The sequence below is a fragment of the Chiloscyllium punctatum genome, chromosome 25 (genome assembly GCF_047496795.1).
Source record: "Chiloscyllium punctatum isolate Juve2018m chromosome 25, sChiPun1.3, whole genome shotgun sequence".
Classification (NCBI taxonomy): Eukaryota; Metazoa; Chordata; class Chondrichthyes; order Orectolobiformes; family Hemiscylliidae; genus Chiloscyllium; species Chiloscyllium punctatum.
In genome coordinates this window covers 27,757,578-27,777,068 of record NC_092763.1, presented here as the reverse complement: position 1 = coordinate 27,777,068, position 19,491 = coordinate 27,757,578, and positions in this window count along the sequence as shown.

The window sequence follows — 19,491 nt, the reverse complement described above, 5'->3', positions numbered from 1 at the left end:
TAATTGTAATTCCCAGTTCTGACGAAGGGTCACCGGAATGTTAACTCAGATTTTTCTTCACAGATATTACCAGACCTGCTGAGCTTTGCCAGCGATTTCTGGTTTTGTTTCTGATTAATTGTAATTGGCTCAGATTTGAGTGTCACTAAGCAATTCAAATTGTTCCAACCCACATGTAGGGGAAGTTTCCAAGGTGTGCACTCTCCTGGGTACTGGCCTACATGTTTTCCTACTCGAGTCAGGCCTTTGCTGTCTAGAGGCGGAAGTGGGTACTGCAATGCTGGAGATTAGAGTCAAGATTAGAGTAGTGCTGGAAAAGCACAGCAGGTCAGGCAGCATTCGAAGAGCAGGAAAATCAACGCTTCAGGCAAAAGCCCTTCCTCAGAATGATGCTGTCTAGTCTGCATACCGATAGCAAGGACATTGGCTCCCTGGCCCAGATCCTGAAAGAGTGTTTAGCCACTTGGCCGAGGCTCGGCTTTGTCATGCATTCTGCTGTGGGCTGGCCTAGGGTCCCTCTACTCCAGACATGTCCTGTGTGAGGCTCTGCGATTGTCTACACTCAAGTGGTGTTCCCCAAGCTCAGTGAGGGTCTCCAATTCTACTGGGATCAGGATTAGAGTGGTGCTGGAAAGGCACTGCAAGTCAGGCAGCATCTGAGGAGCAGGAAAATTGATGTTTTGAGCATAGGCCCTTCATCAGGACTGAGGCTGGGAGCCTCTGGGGTGGAGAGAAAAATAGGAGAGGGGTAGGGCTGGGGAGAAGGTAGCTGAGAATGCAATAGATGGATGGAGGTGGGGTAAAGGTGATAGGTCAGAGAGGAGGCTGGAGCAGATAGGTGGGAAGGAGATTGGCAGGTCATGATGATGGTGCTAAGCTGGAAGGTTGGAACTGGGGCAAGGTGGGGGGATTGGAAATGACAAAACTAGTGAAGTCCACATCGATGCCCTGGGGTTGAAGGGTTCTGAGGCAGAAGATGAGGCATTCTTCCTCCAGGCGTCGGGTGGTGAGGGAGGTCCGTTTGAAGGTGGCGGAAATGCCGGCGGATGGTGCGGTTTACTTGGAGGTTTGTGGGGTGGAAGGTGACAACCGGGGGGTTCTGTCCTTGTTGTGGTTGGAGGGGTGGGGTTTGAGGGCGGAGGTGCAGGACGTGGATGGGATGTGTTGGAAGGCATCTTCAACCACGTGGGAAGGGAAATTATGGTCTTGAAAGAAAAAAGGCCATCTGGTGTGTTCTGTGGTGGAACTGGTCTTCCTAGGAGCAGATATGGTGGAGGCAGAGGAATTGGGAATATAGGATAGCATTTTTGCAGGAAGTAGGGTGGGAGGAGGTGTAAACCAGGTAGCTGTGGGAGTCGGTAGGTTTGTAAAAAATGTCAGTGTTGAGTTGGTCATCGCTGATGGAGATGAAGAGATTCAGGAAAGGCAGGGAGGTGTCAGAGATGGTCCATGTGAATTTAAGGCCGGGTGGAATGTGTTGGTGAAGTTGACGAACTGTTCAACCTCCTCGTGAGAGCATGAGGTGGCGCCGATGCAGTCATCAATGTAGCGGAGGAAGAGCTGGGGAGTGGTGCCGGTGTAACTACAGAAGATGGACATTTCAACTTCTACTGGGATGTCCTGTAGTTCACATGCTTCACTTGCTGCATTTTCTCATGTTTAATGTCCAGTTTGGCTTCTGTCAGTAGGCACTTCCGCATGGTTACAATCATTAATCCCACATACAAACAGTCTCTCAGCATCTCATTCATGGTTAACCCTCACATGCCTCTCTGATCATTGTAACCTCAACAAAAGTCCTGATATAGATTCCCCTGCTTCTGTAACAGCCAAATAAAACATTAGGATGAGAAGAGATTTAGGAACATAATATTCCCTAACCAACCCTGTCAACTCTTGGAAAGTTTTAGTGTCTGATGCCTCTGGACAAGTTGTTTGGGAAAGTTGCTGGGAAAGGGTGCCCCCAAGAAGCAAAAAGGCTGCAGGTCCACACACAGTCAGGAGGATTACTCATTGCTTTTCATCTGCCCTAATGTCATTTGCCCAGAAAAAAAATCACATTCTTTCAACACAGTCTTTGACAGCAGTGTCAAAAGAGTCAAGCTTCCCAAATTCAGGATGATGTCAGAATTGCTTACTCCAACTCAAAGATACAGTTGCAAGCAAACGTTCTTCAGGAAGGTCCTACTTTCTTCCCATTGTCACTGAAAAAAACTGCACAGAGGTCAGTCCCATCACTAAGACACCCTTTATATAACTAGGGCACAGTACCCTGACTGTGACCAGCCTGCTCAGAGTCAATTCTCCATTGAGGAGATGCCAATCTCCTGTTTATTTTTTTCTCTTCTGGTTATTTTGTTTCACTCCAGCTGGGCCCAGGTTAACAACCCCAACTAATCATTTTGTAGTTGACGAGATCAACCTGATCCCAATCATTACATTCTCTTAAAAAAAATGATCCTGTTTTAGAATAATGTTTCTGCAATTATCATAGTTTTAGAAACGAAAGACTTTGAGTCCCTGTTTCTTGCTGAAAACTGGTTCAGAAAGATTTGCTGTTGCAACAGCTTTCTTTGTTTTGTGCATCCAGCTACTACAGGTGCAGGGGCTGACTGGGTCTATGCTTCTTTTTGGAAGCTACTGAATAATTAATGAGGCACTCATTTGTTTATCAAATTCTTTACTTCATCTCTTGTTGTTGGCTGGTGTTGGATCCTTTGCACTAATAATGACTTCTTCACTTTAGGTAATAGTGGTCCGTCACTGCCACCAATATTGTAAGGTGGCTTGATGAAATCCACACCACCGCTACCATGTTCTCAGTGATGTTTTCAGCTCTGCCTGGATCTTGTTTGGGAAGACATGCTGCCACTAATCCCCCCTTTATTATAAGTCTTTAAGTTGAAAGATGATCATATGTAATTCTCAACAAAGAGGAACTTCTTGAAGAGCAGGAAAGGTTTGTCACATAGTAGTAAGGTAGAACCATACAGTACAGTAAGTTAAGAGGTACCAGGCTAACCTGAGTTACATGGTTTTAATAATAGAGGTTGCAATTATTACATCACTACACCTACAACTGAACTGATGCGAACTGAAATAGCTCCTCAGACAGTCACTTATCTCCTGGTAGATGGAGCTATACAGAGGTTTTAAAGTTAACCCATTCAGGCTAAGTGTCTTATATAACACTGGAAAATATCAGGAATAGTTGAAATTCTAAACTAAAAATAATGATTCACCTATGGGAGGTGAGCAGCATGTCTACCATTTCTTGCCCATCTCCAAATTCCTTTGAGAAGGTGGGGATGATCTGCCTTCTTGAACTCCTGCAACCTTTTGGAGTATATACACCCTCCAATACCATGAGCAAGGGAGCTCCAGCAACACTGAAGGAATGGCAAGTACATTTTCAAGTCAGGATGGTGAGTAGCTTGAAGGCGAACTTGCAGTTGGTGGTGTTCCTATGTATCTGCTGCCCTTGTCCTTCTGGATGGAAGTGCTCATGGGTTTGGAAGGTAATATGGAAGTCACAGATAGCTTAACATTGATTTGGGGAAATTTTTGAAGTATATAATTAAGGATACTGATCACCTTGAAAACTTTCTGTTAATCGGGATGAATCAGCATGGATTCATGAAGATTGAATCATGCCTGACAAACGTCATAGAGGGGCAAAAGTTGGTGGATGGAGATAAGTTGATGGATTTTGTTTTCTTGGATTTCTAGAAGAGTTTTGATAAAACACTCGAGACTGTTCACTAAGGTGGAAGTCCACGGAATTGAGGGCAATCTATTGACATGAATAGGAAATTGGTTGAAAGCAGAGAAAGGGTCAGTACTCATATTGGAAGCACATGGCTAGTGGTGTCCCATAGGGATCTGTGTTCGGGTCTCCATTATTCACAATATTCATTAACAACTTGGATAAGGTATAAAAAGTCAATTATGCAAATTTGCTGACAATAAAGAGTGATAAGGCGAAGGTGGGTATTGCAAATGCTGGAGATTAGAGTCAAGATTAGAGTAGGGCTTTTGCCCAAAACTTCGATTTTTCTGTGACTCGGATGCTGCCTGACCTGCTGTGCTTTTCCAGCACTACTCTAACCCTAACACAAAATAGTAGCATTGTAGACAGTTTTGAGGATAGCACAAAATTGCAACAGAATATTGATGGATTCGGTACAAAGGCAAAGCTGTGCAGATGGACTTTAAAAGAAGCAAGTGTAATGTTATCCATTTTGGACTGTGAAAGGATGGATTAGGTTCTCTGTTGGAAGGAACATAGTTAAATACAGTGAATATCCAATGAGATGTAGGTGTTTGGGTGCTTGGCTGTTTAGAATACCACAAACAGGTGCAGAAAGTAGTCAAGAAGGCTATGCAAAACTGGCCCTCATACCGAGAGGACTGGACTGTCGTGATGCTGATGTCATGCTGCAATTATACAAAGCTGTAGTTAGTCCCCACTTAGAGTACAGTGAACAGATAAAAATAAACTATTTCCACTGCTTCCATGAGACATAGTCTGAGAATTAGGATCAGGCTATTCAGGAGAGATGTGAGAAAGTACTTCGACATGCAAAAAGCAGTTGAGGTTTGGAACTTTCTTCCTCAAATGACAGTCAATGCTCATTCAAATGTTAATTTAAACTAAGACAATTTTTTTTATTAAGCAAGGGTATCACAGTCTAAGGTCTGAAGGAGGGCATATGGAGTTAGGCCACAGATGAGCCATGATCTTATTGAGGCTGGAGGACGAGGCTGAAGGGGCTGAATGGCTTACTCCTGTTCTTATGCCCCTCTGACCCTTGGTGAAATTCTGCAGTGTATCTTAAAAATGGTATACATTGCTGTTACTGAGCTGCAACTGTGCAAGGTACAAATGTTTAAAATAGTGGATGGGGTGCCAGTCAAAGGAACTGCTTCAATCCGGATAGTCCTGACCTGACTTTTTTGAGTGTTGTTACAGCCGCACTCACCCAGCCAAGCTAGGAGTATGCCATTCCATATTTATGAATATAAAGACAAACAAACAAATCACAAGCAGAATGATGTCATTCAGTTCCTCAAGCCTGTTTGGACATTCAATGTGAATAAATCATTCTGCTTATTCCACATTCCTGTTCTTCCCAATAACATTTTACCTTCTTATGATGACGATCAAGAATCGATCATTTTCCGACTCAAAAATATTCAAGGACTCTACATTATTGCCTTTTCAGGAAGAAAGGCACACAGCCCTGTTGGAACCTCTTCTCATCTCTGTTTTAAATGGTTCCTTGATTAATATCATCACTATTTCATCATCACTAACACTCAACATTGAAGCCCCTGAGGGGTGCATACTTAGCCCCCTACTGTACTCACTGTATAACCCCGACTGCATTGCCAAATACCAGACTAATGCCATTTACACATTTGCAGTTGACACCACCATAGTCAGTCAAATCTCAGATGGCGATGAAACAGATTACAGACAGGAGGTGGAAGACCTGGAAAAATGGAGCACTGAGAGCAACCAAGGAACTCATTATTGACTTTCAGCCAGATGTTACTTAGGCTCCCCTACACATTAACAGCACAGAGATGGAATGAGTGGAGAGTGTCAATTTCCTGGGAGTGGTCATCCACAACAAGCTTTCTTGGACTCTTCATGTGGACGCACTGGTTACAAAGGCCCAACAACGTCTCTCTGTATGGGTGTGCAGCTGAGGAAATTTGGCATGATGGCGAATACCCTTGCCAACTTTTATAGGTGTGCCCTCGAGAGCATTCTGTCTGGATGTATCACTACCTGGTTTGGCAACTGTACCATTCCAGATCGGAGTTGGTTACAGAGAGTGGTGAACTCACAAAGGCCAACCTCCCATCTATAGAATCCATCTACCAGGCCTGCTGTCAAGGAAAGGCTTCTTAAAGATCCATCCCATCCTGGCAATGTTTTTCTATGACCTCTACCTGGGGATCCTGTAGATGGAATATATCTGAACTTTTAGAAGGAGTTCGACAAAGTGCCGCACAAAAGGGTAGTTCCCAAAATTGGATTATATGAGATCAGAGGTAAGTTATTAGTTTGGATCGGTGACTGGTTGATAGAGAGTCTTAGGATAAAGACAAGTTTAAAACAGAGGTGAGGAGAAACTACTTCTCCAAAGGGTTGTGAATCTGTGGAATTCACTTCCCCAAAGTACGGTGGAGAAGGTACAGAAGCCTGAACACACACACCAACCGGTTTCACAACAGTTTCTACCCTACTGGTTTTAGAATACTGAATGGACTCAGAAACTCTTAACATTTGCCTGTACCTGTGTTTTTGTTTTTGCCGCTGCTTACATATTATTTACGATCTATGCTACTTAGCTCTGTGATCTGCCTGTATTCCTCGCAAGACAAAGCTTTTCACTGTACCTTGGTACACGTGACAATAAATGCAATTCAATTCAATTATTAAACACTGACATTGATTCTCCCCCAAGAAGGATACAAGGCTCCATGGATATAGATAGGTTAGGAGAGTGGGCCAAAATGTGGATAAGTGTGAGGTCATGCATTTTGGTCATAAAAATGGGAAGGTGACCTGTTATCTTTATAGGGAGAGGCATCAAGGTGTTACAGTACAAGAGGGATCATCTTTCCCACATACACCCGATGAGTCTCTTCATAAGTTCATAAGATATGGGAGCAGAATTCGGCCATTCTGCCCATCGAGTCTGCTTCACCATTCAATCATGGCTGATGTGCTCCTCAGCCCCATTTTGCTGCTTTCTCCCCATAACCCTTCAACCCATTACCAGTTAAACATCTGCCTAACTCACTGTCCCACCGTACTTTGGGGAAGTGAATTCCACAGATTCACAACCCTTTGGAGAAGTAGTTTCTCCTCACCTCTGTTTTAAACTTGTCTTTATCCTAAGACTCTCTATCAACCAGTCACTGATCCAAACTAATAACTTACCTCTGATCTCATATAATCCAATTTTGGGAACTACCCTTTTGTGCGGCACTTTGTCGAACTCCTTCTAAAAGTTCAGATATATTCCATCTACAGGATCCCCATTATCTACTTTACTTGTTGCATCTTTGAAGAACTCTTAGCAAATTAGTCAAACATGATTTGCCCTTCATAAAACCATGGCGTTTTGACTTTCCAAAGGTCCTGATATTGTTTTCTTACTAATTTATTCTAACACTTCCCCAACAACAAATGATAAACTAACTGGTCTGTAATTTCCCACAAATTGCCTCCCTCCATTTTTCAATAAGGGCACTACATTGGCATTTTTCCAATTCTGTTTCAGTTGAGTCACCTCTTATTCTTCTAAATTCCAGTGGATATAAGCCAAGCTTGTCCAGCCTTTGCTCATTAGGCAACCTTCCTGAACATTTTACCTTCTTCCCTAAATAATGAGAACATCCTGTGCATAATACTCCACATATGATTTTTCCACTGACATATGTAACTGTGAACATAATCTCTCTACGTTTATATTCAACTCCTTTCACAACAATACAAAACATTCTATTAACTTTCATGATTACTTGCTGTACCTCCCTAATAACCTTCAGTGATTCATGTCATAGGACACCCAGATCACTCTGAAACCTCTTACTGTTAAAATAATATGATATTTTATTCTTCCTGCCAAATGGACAATTTCACATTTTCCATGTTACCCTCTATTTGCCAGATCTTTGCCCACTCATTTATTATATTCCTTTGCAGCCTCCTTATCTTTTTTCAAAACATATTTTTTATCTTTTCCAAATGGACCAGAGATTTCACAACCATACCTTTACTCCCTTCAAACAAGGAATGTATATAAATTTTAAGAAGTTGAGGCACCAGCACTGATCTCTGTCATTAGGTCTTGCCAATCAGAAAATGTCTCATTTATTCTTACTGTCGGCTTACTGTAGACAGTCAATCTTCCATCCATGCAATATCCAACCTCCTACAACTTTTAATTTCTCCAATAACCTCTGATGTGACATTGCATTAAATGCCTCTTAGAAATCAAAGTACAGCACGCCCACTGATTATTCTTTGTCCATGGCATATGTTACTTCCTCAAAGAAGTCCAAGAAATTTCTTGAATGTAATCTCCCTTCTCAAAACCATGATGAGTCTGCCTGAATACCTGGACTTTTGCAATTAATGCCCTTTAATAATAACTGCAAATAATTTTGCTCTGATAGACACAAAGGTATCTAACTTGTGGTTTCCTGCTTTCTGTCTCCCTGTTTTCAAATAATAGAGTGACATCCACTATTTTCTAATCTAATCGAAACTTATTTTAATCCAGGGAAATTTGGAAAAGTAAATTCAACTTGTCTTCTTTCTCATTTCACTGCTTCTTGTAAGACCCAAGGAGGAAGTCCATCTGGACCAAGGGGCATGTCAGCTGCCATGTGGTTGCTGCAACAATGATTAGTATTACTTCTTCATTGATAGTAATATCTGTCTGTTTCTCTTTTCCTTCCATTTGCTGATTTACAGCTATTTCTGAGATGTTATTTATATCCTTAAAGTAAAGGCAAATGCAAAACTGCTGTTTATTTCATCTGATATCCCCATATTTTCTATTAACAATTCTACAGGTATGCATCATACATTCACTTTAACATTGTCTTTAAAAAAATCTAGAGGAGCTCTTATTATTGGTTTTAATATATCTAGTTAGCTTTCTCTCATAGAATCAATCATGGAAAGCATGGAAACAGACCCTTCAGTCCAACCCATCCATGCCGACCAGATATCCCAACCCAATCTAGTCCCACCTGTCAGCACCCGGCCCACATCCCTCCAAACCCTTCCTATTCATATACCCATCCAAATGTCTTTTAAATATTGCAGTTGTACCAGCCTCCATCACTTTTTTTGGCAGCTCATTCCATACACGTACCACCCTCTGTGTAAAAAGGTTGCCTCTTAGGTCTCTTTTATATCTTTTCCCTCTCACCCTAAACCTATGCCTTCTAGTTCTGGACTCCCTGGCCACAGGGAGAAGACCTTGTCTATTTATCCTATCCATACCCCTCATAATTTTGTAAACCTCTATAAGATCACCACTCAATCTCCGGCGCTCCAGGGAAAACAGCCCCAGCCTGTTTAGCCTCTCCCTGTAGCTCAAATCCTCCAACCCTGGCAACATCCTTATAAATCTTGTCTGAACCCTTTCAAGTTTCACAACATCTTTCTGATAGGAAGGAGACCAGGATTGCATGCAATATTCCAACAGTGGCCTACCTGATGTCCTGTACAGCCGTAACATGACCTCCCAACTCCTGTACTCAATACTTTGACCAATAAAAGGAAGCATACCAAACACCTTCATCACTATTCTATCTACCTGCGACTCCACTTTCAAGGAGCGATGAACCTGTACTCCAAGGTCTCTTTGTTCAGCAACACTCCTTAGGACCTTACCATTTAAGGTATAAGTCCTGCTAAGATTTGCTTTCACAAAATGCAGCATCTCACTTTTATCTGAATTAAACTCCATCTGCCCCTTCTCAACCCATTGGCCCATCTGCTCAATATCCTATTGTGATGTGAGGCAACCTTCTTCACTGTCCACTTCGCCTCCAACTTTGGTGTCATCTGCAAACTTACGAACTATACCACTTATGCTCATATCCAAATCATTTATGTAAATGATAAAAAGTAGTGGACCCAGCACCAATCCTTGTGGCACTCCACTGGTCACAGGCCTCCAGTCTGAAAAACAACCCTCCACCACCACCCTCTGTCTTCTACCTTTGAGCCAGTTCTGTATCCAAAGGGCTAGTTCTCCCTGTATTCCATGAGATCGAACCTTGCTAACCAGTCTCCCATGGGGAACCTTGTTGAACGCCTTATTGAAGTCCATATAGATCACATCTACTGCTCTGCCCTCATCAAATCTCTTTGTTACTTCTTCAAAGTCTCAATCAAGTTTGTGAGACAAGATTTCCCACGCACAAAGCCATGTTGACTATCCCTAATCAGTCCTTGCCTTTCCAAATACATGTACATCCTGTTCCTCAGGATTTCCTCCAACAACTTGCCCACCACCGACATCAGGCTCACCGGTCTATAGTTCCCTGGCTTGTCTTTACCGCCCTTCTTAAAGAGCGGCACCACGCTTGCCAACCTCCAGTCTTCTGGCACCTCATCTGTGACTATCGATGATAATAATATCTCAGCAAGAGGCCCAGCAATCACTTCTCTAGCTTCCCACAGAGTTCTTGGGTACACCTGATCAGGTCCTGGGGATTTATCCACCTTTATGCATTTCGTGACATCCAGCACTTCCTCCTCTGTAATTTGGAATTTTGCAATGTGTCATCATCTATTTCCCTACATTCTATACTTCCATATCCTTTTCCACAGTAAATACTGATGCAAAATACCCATTTAGTATCTCCCCCATTTTCTGTGGCTCCACACAAAGGCCGCCTTGCTGATCTTTAAGGGGCCCTCCCTAGTTACCCTTCTGTCCTTAAAGTATTTGTAAAAACCCTTTGGATTCTCCTTAATTCTATTTGCCAAAGCTATCTCATGTCCCCTTTTTGCCCTCCTGATTTCCCTCTTAAGTATATTCCTACTTCCTTTATATTCTTCTAAGGATTCACTCGATCTATCCTGTCTATACCTTACACATGCTTCCTTCTTTTTCTTAACCAAACCCTCAATTTCTTTAGTCATCATACTCTTTTTAAAACCTTTTAACGTTTTAAAAAAATTAATGTTGACTAACTTGTCTAACTAATGCTGACTAACTAACAGATGGCAAGTCCTACCCTTGGAACTTTTCTTTCTCATTGAAAAATATCTCTTCTATGCATTCAGAATATTCTTGAAAATAATCTGGCACTGTATTCGATTATGACGTAGTCTTTAAACTTATTATCAATTCACTTTCATCAGCTCTGCATTCATTCAGTCCTAGCTGTACCAAAACAAGGATGATCAAGCTTTGGTGAGGCAGGAGATGAGTTACTCACTGCAGAACTGTGTTTTAACCAGCACTTTATAAACAGGCAATCTCAATAAACCGTCAAACATTACATACCTCAAATACGGCAATGTTTACTGTTTTATTCTGTTCAGTTGTTATAGTTTTAAAGATTTATTTACCTCAGTATAAAATACTTGTTGTTCAATTGAATGGCAACACAAAGTATCAACTATTGATTCAATTTCAAGTCAATTTCTCCTCAAATACTGAGATGTCCAAGTAGGCAGTGGAGGATGCGACTGAGAAAGTTCTCTGCTGGTAAGTTTTATTTCAGGAAAAGTTGCAATTTTATATAAATGGTTTATGCTGTAAATACGCAGTGATGTGTGTAACCCCTGTATTACATTTTTATTACTTAATGTGAGCTATATTTATATGTATTTCTTGATTGTCTGGAATATTTGATCCACTGACGCAGTATTGGTTGCATGGGTGCTGGTTAATAAAACATTTGCTGTATTGTTGGAGAGGAGTTGCTGTTTGGTGGAGGGAGGATGATGTATGTCCCTCTGATACATAGGGGCTTTACAGAATTAATGCATTCAGTTTTTCCAATGATCTGAAGTACCTGAAGATGAGTTCATGGAACATAGAACATTACAGCGCAGTACAAGCCCTTCGGCCCTTGACATTGCGCCGACCTGTGGAACCAATCTGACACCCATCTAACCTACACAATTCAATTCTCACCCATATGCCTATCCAATGACCATTTAAATGCCCTTAAGTTTGGCGAGTCTACTACAGGCAGTGTGTTCCATGCCCTTACTACTCTCTGAGTAAAGAAACTACCTCTGACATCTGTCCTGTATCTATCACCCCTCAGTTTAAAGCTATGTCCTCTCGTGCTACCCATTGCCATCCTAGGAAAAAGGATCTCACTGTCCACCCTATCTAACCCTCTGACTATCTTATATGTCTCCATTAAGTCACCTCTCAACCTTCTCTCTAATGAAAACAGCCTCAAGTGCCTCAGTCTTGCCTCATAAGACCTTCCCACCATACCAGGCAGCATCCTAATAAATCTCCTCTGAATCCTTTCCAAAGTTTCCACATCCTTCTTCTAATGTGGTGATCAGAACTGTACGCAATACTCCAAGTACGGCCACATCAGAGTATCGTACAGCTGCAGCATGACCTCGTGGCTCTGAAACTCAAACCCCTCTATCAATGAAAGCTAACACACTGTATGCCTTCTTAACAACCCTATCAACCTGGGTGGCAACATTTAACAATCTATGTACATGAACATCAAGATCTTTCTGCTCATCTACACTATCAAGAATCTTACCATTAGCCCAGTACTCTTTATTCCTGTTGCTCCTTCCAAAGTGAATAACCTCACACTTTTCTGCATTAAACTCCATTTGCCACCTCTCAGCCCAGCTCTGCAGCCCTATGTCCCTCTGTAACCTGCAACATCCTTCAGCACTATCCACATTTTTACAAACCATAGTGTCATCCGCAAATGTACTAATCCATTCTTCTACGCCCTCATCGAGGTCATTCATAAAAATGACAAACAGCAGTGGACCCAAAACAGATCATTGCAGTACCCCACTAGTAACTGAACTCCAGAATGAATATTTCCCATCAACCACCACACTCTGTCTTCTTCAACTAGCCAATTTCTGATCCAAATGACGAAATCACCCTCAATCCCATGCCTCCATATTTTGTGCAATAGCTTATCACGGACACCCATATCAAACACCTTACTAAAATCCATATACACCACATCAACTGCTTTACCCTCATCCACCTGTTTGGTCACCATCTCAAAGAACTCAATAAGGTTTGTGAGGCATGACTTACCCTTCACAAAATCATGTTCACTATCCCTAATCAACTTATTCCTTTCTAGATCATTATAAATCCTATCTCTTGTAACTTTTTCCAACACTTTACCCACAACTGAAGTAAGGCTCACTTGTCTATAATTATCAGGGTTGTCTCTACCACCGCGCCCCCCCCCCCCAACTCTTGAACAAGGGGACAACATTTGCTATCCTCCAGTCTTTTGGTACTATTCTTGTAGACCTTGACAATATAAAGATCAAAGCCAAAGGCTCTGCAATCTCCTCCCAGGCTTCCCAGAGAATCCTAGGATAAATTCCATCTAGCTCAGAGGACTTCTATATTTTCATACTTTCCAGAATTACTAACACCTCCTCCTTGTGAACCTTAATCTCATCTAGTCTAGTAGCCTGTATCTCAGTATTCTCCTCAACAACATTGTCTTTTTCCAGTGTCTCCAGCACCACTGACCTTTGTGTCACCGGCAAATATACTAACCCACCCTTCCACTTCTTCATCACAGTCATTTATAAAAACTACAAACAATAGAGGCCCAAGAGCAGTTCCTTGCGTGAACTTGTAAAAACAATTAATCTTGGTTTTAAGTAATGTCTTTAATAGACTGTTAGAGTGAAGGGTAAGGCTGGAAAGATTAAGGAACAATAGCTGCATAAAGGTATTGAGGTTCTCGTCAAGAGTAAAAGGGCATCTTATTTTAGTTATAGACAACTTGTTTCATTGAATCCCTTAATTACTATAAAGAGTGTATGGGCATTCTTAAGAGAGAAATCAGGAAGGCAAAAAGGGAATATATATTTAGCATTGGCAGATAAGGTTAAGGATAATTCAAAGAGATTCTACAAATGCATTAAAAGCAAGAGGGTAACTATAGTGAGAGTATAGCCTCTTAAAGGTCAAGGAAAGCATCTTTGTGTTGAATCCCAGGAGATGGGAGAGATACTAAATGAATAGGTTGTGTCAGTTTTTACTGTGGAGAAAGAAATGGAGCCTAGAGAATGCATTGAAATAAACTTTGATGTTTTAAAAACAGTTCAGGAAGCTCGGGAGGTCCTAGAGAATACAAAAATGGATAAATCTCCAGGAACAGATCTAATGTTTCTGAGAATGTTATGGTCAGCAAGAAAGGAAATTACAGGACTCTTTGCAGAAATATTTGCATCAACCATAACTACGGGTGAGGTGCTGGAGAACTGAAGGGTGGCTACTGTTGTACCTTTGTTTAAGAAAGTTTGTAAGGAGAAACCGGGGAACTATGACCCTGTGAGTCTGATGTCGGTTGTGGGCAAATTGTTGGAGGTGTTTAGAAAAGATAGGATTCATGGATATTTAGAGAGGCAAAAAATGATAATGAATAGTCAACATGGTTTTATGTGAGGAAAATTGTGTCTCACAACCTTGATTGAGTTTTTGAGGAAGTTACCAATAAGATTGATGATGGCAGAGCAGTAGACATTGTTTATTTGGATTGTAGTAAAGCCTTTGACAAGGTTTCACATGGTAGACTAATTAGTAAATTTAGTTTACATGAGATTCAGGGTGAGTTTGCCAATTGGATATATAATTTGCTTGATGGCAGGAGACAGTCAGTAATGGTGGAGGGTTGCTTTTCAGAATGGAAGCCTGTGACCAGTGGTGTTTCACAGGGATCAGCTCTGGGTCCTCTTTTGTTTGTCATTTGTATAAATGATTTGGATGAGAATATGGAAGCCATCGTTAGTAAGTTTACTGACAGCACCACAGTTGGTGGCCTTTTGGACAGTGAAGTGGGTTTTCTAAGATTACAAAGGATAAATGCGAGGTATTGCATTTTGGTACAACATTAGGAGGCGACACGGTGGCTCAGTGGTTAGCCTCACAGCACCAGGGTCCCGGGTTCAATTCCAACCTTTGGCAACTGTCTGTGTGGAGTTTGCACATTCTCCCCATGTCTGCGTGGGATTCTTCCAGGTGCTCTGGTTTCTTCCCACAGTCCAAAGATGTGCAGGTCAGGTGAATTGGCTATGCTAAATTGCCCATAGTGTTAGGTACATTCATCAAAGGGAAGTGGGTCTGGGTGGGTTACTATTCAGAAGGTTGGTGTGGACTTGTTGGGCTGAAGAGTCTGTTTCCACACTCTAGGGAATCTAATCTAATCAAACAAAGGTAGGGCTTATACAATTAATGGTAGGGTCTTGGGTAGTGTTGTAGAACAGAGGGACCTCAGAGTGCAGATATATAATTCGTTAAAGCCTGTGTCACATATAGACAAGGAGGTTAAAAAAGCGATTGACACACTTGCCTTCATTGCTCAGACCTTTGAGTCTCGGAGTTGGGATGTATGTTGAGGTTGTACAGGACATTGTTGCAGCCTCTTTTGGAATACTATGTCCAGTTCTGGACACCCAGTTATAGGAAGGATGTTATCAAGCTAGAGAGGGTTCAGAAGAGATTTACCAGTATGTTGCCGAGTATGCAAGGTTTGAGGTATGAAGAAAGAATGGATAGGGTGGGACTGCTTCACTGGCAAATAGGAGATTGAGAAGCAATCTGACAGAAGTTTATAAAATAATGAGAGGTATAGATAGGGTTAATGGTAGTTGGTTTTCCCCTAGGATGGGGGATTTCAAGACCAGGAGCATGTTTTTATGTTGAGAGGAGAGAGATTTAAAAAAGACATAAGAGTCAAGATGATTTGCATTTGGAATGAATTTCCTGAGAAAGTGGTGGTTGTGGGTACAATCACAACATTTAAAAGACATTTGGATAGATACATGAGTAGGAAAGGTTTGGAGGGATATGGGTCAGGAGCAGGTAGGTGGGACTAGTTTAGTTTGGGATTATGTTTGGCATGGACTGGTTGGAGATGAGGGTCTGTTTCCGTGATTCTATGATGTCCCAACTATGGAGCTCAGTGCTACCGCTAGAGAAACTTCCACAAAAAAGAAAAGTTTTTCAGCAGATGCAAGGAATTTCATTTTCCTAAATTAAGTGAATAAATCTCTGTGACTGTTGAGTTTGCTATTCTGCTAGTCTTGGAAAGGGAGGATGTGCCTGGTCTGTTTGAGGTCTCCGTGGTTCATTCATCCATTGATTTCCCAGTTAATTAGCTAGTGAGACTGAAGCATGAACTGCACCTTCCAAAACCCAACAATTGATAAACTGTTCAACGAACTGAATGTCAAGAGATGCTTACCACAGCAAATCTCCCAACACTGTCCATTTCTCTTTTAAAGAAAGTCTTTATTAAATTCACAATGTTTTTGGTTTCAATAGAGTCTGCTCAGCGGGAATTTGGGAAATGTGTCATTACACCTGCAAATGCAAGTGTGCAGGCTGGAAAAGACTAAATAGCTAAACGACTTCAGTCCTCACTTTATGATGGCTGAAGTACTGAATATATAATGACCCTTCCCCTGCACTGAAATATCCTATCTGAGAGTCCCCCTGCCCCCAGATTCCAACTTGCCACAAGTCGCTGTTTCTGACTTGTCCTGCCTGGAAATCCTCTGCGCAGCTACCTCTTCCCCTGTCACCCTCAACCCTGGTTCCCTCTGCCCCATGGTAATCCAATTCTAATGTCCTACTGCCCCAGATGCCCCTTATTCCAGATACTCTCAACTCTAGATGCTCCCTGCTTCAGACACTCTATGTTCCAGACTACCTTTTTGCCAGACTCCCATAGTCTCCTGCAATCCAATCCCAGACTCTGCCTGACTCTGACAGCCCTTTCTTTAGAACCCCCACCCCAGACCCCACCCTCTCGAGATTCCCTCCATTTCCCCAGACTCTCTCTGTTCCACATTCTCCCCACTCCAGAATCTCCCGACTTCAGGCAATCTTTGCCCAGACTACCTTTATTCGTGACACACTCTGCTCCAGAATCCCTCTTCCAAATTTCCCTAACATAAACAACTTCTTGTCCCTGCAAGCATATCGCCAAACTCTTATTGTGAACCCTACGGAAACTGGCACTCAGCCCAACCTATCTGGAAATCAGTATGTTGCCAAGGAAACCCCATGTCCATCTATGAGTGCAAAAGCAAAATATTACAGATGCTGGAAATCTGTAAGATGTACTGACTTGTGACCTGTAGGTGCTGGACAGGTTTTTGAGGGTCAAGATGTCGGTTACTTACTGCATGATTTCTAATCTCTCAGCTGGTCTTGTAGCCACTGTGTTAATGGTTAGTCAAGTTCAGTTTCTCAACAATCCAGTGATGGTGATGTCATCAAAGGGTAATGGTTAGATTCTGTTTTAGTGAAGATAGTCATTCCTGGCATTTGTGTTATTTGTCACTTTTCAGCTCAAACCTGAATATTGTCCATATCTTGTTACATTTGAACCTGGACTACTTCAGTTTCTGAGGAGTTGTGAATGGTGCTGAACACTGTGCGATCATGGTGTACATCCTGACTTCTGACCTTATGATGGAGGGAACGTCATTGATGAAACAGCTGAAAATGAGTGGGCCGCAGACACTACCTTAAGGAGCTCCTGTAGACATGCCCTGGAACTGAGATGACCTCCAACAATCACACCCATCTTCCTGTGTGCCAGGTAATACTCCAACCAGTGGAGAATTCTCCCTGGATGCCCATTTACTTCAGCTTTGTAGGGCTCCTTGATGTCACACTCAGTCAGGTGTGGCCTTAATGTCAAAGGCTGCCATTCTCACTTCCCCTCTAGAATTCAGCTCTCTTGTTCATGTTTGAACCAAAGTTAATATGAGGTCAGGAGCTAAATGGCCCTAACGGAACCTAAACTGGGCGTCACTGAGCAGGTTATTGCTGAGCAGATGCTGCTTGACAGCACTGTTGATGATACCTTCCATCACTTTTCTGATGATCGGGAGTAGATTGATGGGGCAGTAATTGGCTAGGTTGGATTTGTCCTGATTTTTATGTACAGGGCATACCTGGGCAACTTTCCACATTGCCAGGTAAATGCGTGTGCTGTGATTGTACTGGAACAGTTTGGTCAGGGGAGTGACAGGTTCTGGAGCACAAGTCGTCATTGCTATTGCCAGAATGTTGTGAAGTCCCATATTCTTTACCTATGCCTCCTTCCTTAATGTCACATTGGAGTCAATTGAATTGGCTGAAGACTGGCATCTGTGATGCTCAGGACCCACTGGAGGACACCAAGATGCTCCATTGAACCAGGGTTGATCCCTTGGCTTGATGGTAATGGTAGAGTGGGCGATGTGCTGGGTCATGAGATTACAGCTGGTGTGCCTGTTCAGTTCTGCTGCTGTTGATGCCCCTCAGTGCCTCTTGAATGCTTAGCCCTGAGTTGCCTGATCTGTTTGAAGTCTGGCCCATTTTGCACAGTAATAGGGCCACACAGTAGGAGAGATTCTCAATGTGATGATGAGACTTCATCTCCACAAGGACTGGACGGTTATCAATCTTACTGATATTGCCACAGACAGATGCATCTGTACCAGCAGATTGATGAGAATGAGGTCAAATATGTTCTTCCCTCTTGTTGGTTCGCTCACCATCTGCCAGAGAACCAATCTAGCAGTTACATTCTCTAGGACTTGATCATCCTGATTGATAATGCTGCTACCATGCCATTCTTGGAGGTAGACTTTAAAATACCCCACCCAGAGCACATTTTGCACCCTGTCACCCTCAGTAATTCCACCAAGTCTTGTTCAACATGAAGGAGTACTGATTCATCAATTGAGGGAGGATGGTACATTGTAATCAGTACGAGGTTTCCTTGCACGATTAACTTCAGGGTGTCCAGAGTTGACGTTGAGGACTCTTTGAGCAGCTCCCTCCCAATTGTATACCACTTTGCTGCCTCCTCTGGTAGGTCTATCCTGCTGGTAGGACAGGACAGATCCACAGATGATGATAGTATTGGCTGGAACATTGTCTGTAAGATGTGATTCTGGAAGTAATGACTATGCTAGGATGTTGCTTGACTAATCTGTGAGACAGATGTCCCAATAATGGCACTAGCCCCCTGATGTTGGTAAGGAGGACTTTGCAGGATCAACAGGGTTGTTTCTGTCATTGTCTTTTACTGTGCCAATGTTGATGCCAGGTGGTCTGTGTGGTTTCATCTCTTTTTTTCCCTTTCTAACAGTTGATATAACTGAATGACTTGCTGGGCCATTTCAGAGGGCAGTTCAGAGTCAACCACAGATGAGAATTTCTTCCCCTAAACTGGATTAATGAACCAGGTGGGTTTTAATGATAATCCAATAATGGTTTCATAGAAACATAGATAATAGGTGCAGGAATAGGCCATTTGGCCCTTCGAGCCTGCACTACATTCAATTTGATCATGGCTACTCTTGCAATTTCAGTATCCCATTCCCGCTTTCTCCTCATACCCCTTGATCTCTTTAGCCACAAGGGCCATCTCCAACTCCCTCTTGAGTGTATCTGGCCTGAACACCTTCCTGTGGGAGAGAATTCCACAGGTTCCTTATGGTAGACTGGTTAATAAGGTTAGATTACATGAAGTACAGGAAGAATTAACCATTTGGATACAGAACTGGCTCAAACGTAGAAGGCCAAGGGTGGTGGCGGAGAGTTGCTTTTTGGCTTTGTGTGCCACAAGGATTGGTGCTGGTCCATTGTTTTTCATCATTTATAAATGATTTGGATGTGAATATTGGAGGTATAGTCAGTAAGTTTGCAGATGACACCAAAATTGGAGGTGTAGTGAACA